General features: G+C 39.6%; 1 long non-coding RNA gene across 1 annotated transcript; it reads right to left on the bottom strand.

The window, feature by feature from the left end:
• Positions 1–1,052: 1,052 nt before the first annotated feature.
• LOC134190229 (uncharacterized) lies at positions 1,053–5,359 on the bottom strand. Its single transcript, XR_009971619.1, has 6 exons — positions 5,292–5,359; positions 5,172–5,228; positions 4,356–4,523; positions 4,210–4,288; positions 4,059–4,149; positions 1,053–1,296 (listed from the first exon to the last, which is right to left on the bottom strand). It is a non-coding gene; the product is annotated as an uncharacterized LOC134190229 (long non-coding RNA).
• Between the last annotated feature and the right edge of the window lie 527 nt (positions 5,360–5,886).

Genomic DNA, 5,886 nt, shown 5'->3' with positions numbered 1-5,886 from the left:
GAACAGAGTAGAATTCCCTGTGGTCGACCACGCGCCCACATTGACCGTCCTCACTACCAGACCTGAACAGGGGCTTCCTTGACTAGGATGACCAATTTCATCAGCTCATCATTAGTTAGCCTCATTACTTATATATAGTATGCCTAGCATAAAGAAATTGTAGACTTGAATTTTCTGTTATTTGAGTAACTCACCAGGGTCACAGCGCTTCCAGTACATCTAGTAGGCAGCAACTGTGAGGAGCCTTGAAAGACTTCAAAGCTCTGAATGTTATTTCCTGATGGTAGACTCCTGACCAGTCTTGCCACACGCTTTCATCATTCCCGGATGTACAATTCTCAGCAGGATTCAACATCCTGGAATGACTAAAGCTCGGCGGGACTGGTCAAGTCTACGCAAACAGTTTCCTAGTAGCTACATGTAGCTAGCTAAACAAAATACCGTTATTGAGTCTATATTTATCTTCTGTCTGCATGTGTCTTCCTCGGCTTCGCTGTCGAAATTGTTGCGAAATCAGTTGTGCTCAATTGCAAACCCATATGTGCTGTGGAAACCCAAAAACAGGGCGCACCCTACCTCATAATCAGCTCAGGCAGACTGCAATACTTTAGAGGTTCCTCCGATCCAAGGAAACTCCTAGATCCGCCACTGGTCCTGCAGCTACGAGTTGGACAACAAGCTTCACGAGACTATCACTCCTTGAAATTCTAGCAAAGACCGTAGACTCATATCTACAGCTGTATTACCAGGCTTCCCGCATATAGTTTCCTCGTATCAAAACTGTAATTACATGCACGTCTGCATGCAAAACTCATCACAACAACAACAACAGATGATTATAATGTTACTACCATCTAGATCTGTCTTGTGAACTGCTCACTAGCTAGCTTTGACATTGCCTAGTAACTAAATTCCATAAAAGTGCGCATTATGGTATCGATTGTACAGGTATATACACATGCCATTACATACCTATACAGTATCACAGGGTACGGTATACCCTGTATGTAGGGATTGCATGCCCCAGTTATGGAGCGTTGTGGGGCGTGGTCATCATTTTGCACACCTAAAAAACATAGTAAATAAAGACTAAAATTGCTCAAAATCAACGAAATGATATGTGTGCATGTTGTGTACTATATCCTATTTTTCTTTGGTCACTAATCATCTAACTAACTAACAACCTAGAAAACAGTTGCTAGCCTCGAAGGCCCATGCGCCAATTATGTTCTTCTTAGTTCTTTCTTCTTCTCCTCCGTGGATATTTCTTTTCGTACGTTATGTACAGCTGTGAAACTGAAAAAACGGTTTAGAATTACCCAAACTCTACTCTTTTGGTGATCAAAAACTGAAAGGAAGAATGGTAATTAAAAATTGTGTTTCTTTCAAGTAGATTTGATCCAACAACCGCCCTCAACACTATTGCACAGTATGGGCCAATTAGAAAGCAGTATTTGCAATTGCTTGTCCATGGCAACCAGAGACAATTTAGTGAACGAAGCGCCAATCAAATAAATCAAATGTTTATGAAAGAGTTTATCACCAGAATTGCACGTGTAATTCAATCATGTTTGCCATTGACAGGTCTAGTCTGCAATTGTTCGCACAGAAAGGCAAAAATTACAAGAAATTAGGTACACTGTACACATAACAATTTATACGGGAACCTAATTAACATTTGCAAGGCATATCCCATATGTGATAACCTTTGGCTTTGAATACTAAGCCAAGTCCTATTCCAACTGCCATTGCATATTCAACTGCATACGCACTAAAAAATTAAGACCCGTATTCCTGCAACGTGCATTAGGATACTATGGTATACCATCACATGACCATTAATTAAACCTCTAGACCACTTAAGTAAACTACCCCTGAATCATGTTTAGTGAAAGCTGTTTAAATTTACATTTAAACAGGTTTAATTAACACTAATAAAATGCGCTAAATCTTAAACATGCTTAGCTTATAGGCCCTAATGGAGACATGCCCTAGGTTGCGCTTTTGCACTCCTAAAAACTTACTAAACTAGAATTTTAAAAACATTTTTCTGAAGAAAGAAATAGATGTAGGGATTGTATAAAAAGTAACAGAAAAAAGATTTATAGATAATATAAACCAAAGCCAGACATCATTAGTGAATCCTTCCAACCCTTACATTTACATTTAGTGGGTTGGCTAGATTCACTACTGATGTCTGGCTTTGGTTCATATTACCTTTAAATCTTGTTTCAGTTACTTTTTATACAATCCCTACATCTATTTCTATCTTTCAGAGAAAACCTTTTAAAATTCTAGTCTTAAATATATACGACTGATATTTGAGTTGACTTTAGTAATGAACAAGTATTTACTGAGGTCTACACAACTCATTGAACTGTGAATACTTGTCGCAAACTCCTCACACGTTCTCCTAGAGATGAACTTTCCAGCACTCAAAATGCATCAAACTGTCCTTAAAACACACCAAAGACCCACCCATCAAGTCTGTCAACAACTGTGCCAGGGTCTTCTATTGCACTACATTCTGGTATCATTCCTTGTGAATGAACAACCCTGTCCTACAGAAACAGCAAGTCGCAGCTGTCTGTTCAATTTGCAGCCACAGAGCATACCATATCTTCAAGAGAGCAGGTAATGATGCAAAAGTACTTGGGTTGCAGTATACATGTAGTCTCACATAGCCAGATCCTTTCCCGTCTACATCCGCCGACGAGAAATGGTCTGGTGAACAGGCTTTGCTCTTTTAGTTCGCCGCACTCAATTAGTCCCCTGCATTCTGGGGACTAAAACCTCTATAGTGGTCAACATTGATGCCTAAAAAATGACTAAGCACATGGGTAGGCATGAGATCATGTCACGGAGACACGATAATGATCGCAATTGCACACCTAGCTAGCACATATGAATCATATTATGGTATCTATTACAGCATGAAGATGTACGTGTGACTGACAGACAGAAAGAAAAATTACCTAGGAGTACACACCATATGTACACTGAAGTTGTGTGGTAAGCCTACGGGTGTCACCACACATCGATGGTGTGAATGATTTCTGAAGGTTCTTTTGATAGATGCTCGCCGTTGACGCAAAGTCACCGGTGGAAGCCAATGGTGAAATGCAGCTACTAATAATAACAGCTAGTCGCTATTCAGGCAGTGATTGCTGCTACAATGCCTGCAAACGCTCATATGAAGACTTAATTAATTGCAACTAATTGTCAGACTCTGCACACGCATCCTTCAGACTTTATTTGGGCATTGCAGGCATTGTAGCAGCAATCTCTGCCCAAATAGCAACTAGCTGTTACTGTTAGTAGCTGTGTTTCACAATCGGCTTCCACCGGTGAAATCACGTCGGCGGCAAGCGCCTATCAAAATACCTTCAGAAATCAATCACACCATCGACACGCAGTGACACCGGTCGTACGCAAGCTTATTACACAACTTTGATGTCCATGCGGTGTATACTCCTAGGCCGTTTTTCTTTCTTTCTGTCAGTCACACGTACATCTCCATGCTGTAATAAATACCATAATATGATTTATATGCACTAGCTAGGTGGACAATTGCGATCTTTATTGTGTCTTTGTGACATCTCATGCCTACGCACGTGTTTAGTCATGGCATAAATGTCGACCACTAAAAAGGTCTTTAGTCCCCCCGAATGCAGGGAACTAACTGAGTGCGGCAAACAAAAAGATCAAAGCCTGTTCACCAGACCATTTCTCGACAGCGGATGTAGGCGAGGAAGGGTATGGCTAAGCGAGACTAGTATATATGGACCTCTTTGCAAATCACTTTCAGCTCTTCAATGAAAAGCAAAAGCATTATATTCATGCATGACAGACAACACAACAACACTAAAGTCACAAATGATGATGTGGTATTGTCTGTTGATTGTCACAAATGGCAACTATCGCTAGTACAGTAAACAGCATTTACAACAGCAGACATGCAGTACTGCCAAACACCTATACTTGTTTCTAGCAAAAGTATACCTGTAGTCACAAGGTGTGTGTGTATCTGTCTGTCTGTTGTAGTGTAATTCACGTACCTTCGTTTTGTTGACTATTAATCACCCTGTTGTCAGAAAACTACTGAACAACAGCTCTGTTATAGCCATCTGAAATTCCACGACTAATTACCTGCATGCCAAAAAATTACATCAGCATCACAACCTTAGTGCGCACCACCCCCTGTAATACCTGAAATCTCCTTCCACCCATGGTGTCAAGTACAAATCGTCCATCAGACAAAAACTCAATCTTAGTACTGTCCCAACATCTGCAAAGTCCATACAAATACAAATACATTTTCTGAACTTCGCTGTGAGAAAGATTTGTAGACTCACGGTGCACCCTCTACTGGTTCACACATTCTAAACTGTACACTACCAGATTCAATAGTGTCTTAGAATCAGGTGATATATACGCAAAGGCACCAAACAGTTGCAAATGTAGTGGTACATACAAATATAGGAAGACTGGCTTCATCAACAACTTCCTGCTCAGCAGCAACCCTATAAGCAATCGAGCACCTTGAATATACAGTGGCTTTAATTGAAATATATACATATTAATTATTATAAAAACAAACCATAATAGTACTTGACAGGACAAGTCAGTCTACTGCACAATAGTCTTTATTCAACTGCCATCAACTTCAGTATATGATACAAGAGCAGATACATAATTCATCGTCAGATAATCTATGTAATATGTTCACCAAAACCCCTATACACATGCAATGTAGAGTGTACTAGTGAGTCCATAAATTCTATGGCAAAATTGAAACTAGTATACTGTACACTCCAACAATACCCTAGCATAATACTAGCCTTGTCCCCAGGTGTTCACCTCGCTCCTCCGTGCAACGCTGTCAACCTAAGTGCTTGCGTATTAACCCACTATTAGCCACATTCTAGACACAATTAATGTCATATTACATGTTTAATTTTGATTAAGCATATAGACAATCAATTTGTCCAGCAACTTGTTGTAGCTCATCAGATGTCTGTTTTCAGTGTACTTCATACTTCTCACTAAAATACCGTTGAATAATCAACTTCAGCTAGAGCAGCTAGTGCTTTCAGGCAAATTCTAAGCATCAGCCCTGGGCTGTCTACCAAATATCAACGTTCACAGTTACACAAGTAACATATTCAAACCTCAATATTATGATTAAATACTTGGTCATAAGTCTTGTTAACAACATCAGCCAAATACTAGACACATATAGGCAAAGTAAAAACATGCCAAATGCAGAACCAATGCATTACAGCACTTACACATATCAATGGTGTCTTGCAAACAAGACAAGAAGAGTGATGGTCAAGTGATCGATTAAGACAAGAACAACAAAATGTGTGACCACAAGAAGTAGTTGTGAGCTCAAAGATGAGTCTACGTCAATATTACAGGGGTAAGTAGAGAGAACTGATTTAAGGCCTGATTGTTATTCAGAGTGGCTGTAAGTCATAAACAAGATTCATACTTGCAGCATAATGCACACAAAAAGTCCTCTTGACCTAGGAGCTATAGTTTGTCTGGCAAAGCTAATGCTATGTTAGAGGTTCTATGTTTTTGATAGATCTAAATACCATGTTTCCATGTAATCAACGAAGCAAACATAACAAAGTATACAAGCTTGTTAACAAACTGTGCCAATGCCAACCATGCAATCTATAACATCACTGAAAATGGATCGTTCTATGACAAATTAGTCACAATAATCTAGAATACATACAAATTAACCATGTCATAGCCATACGTAATGCTCTACAACACACACCAAAGCCATATACATCTCGTTACTGCTGCTGTATGTGCCCAGTTGTACAAAAAGGTTGCACATGCCTCTGAGCACATGCACAGCAAAATGCA

Source organism: Corticium candelabrum, chromosome 14, assembly GCF_963422355.1.
Source record: "Corticium candelabrum chromosome 14, ooCorCand1.1, whole genome shotgun sequence".
NCBI classification, from domain to species: Eukaryota; Metazoa; Porifera; class Homoscleromorpha; order Homosclerophorida; family Plakinidae; genus Corticium; species Corticium candelabrum.
The sequence above is the reverse complement of the archived record's forward strand: the minus strand, read 5'-3'. Positions and strand labels throughout refer to the sequence as shown.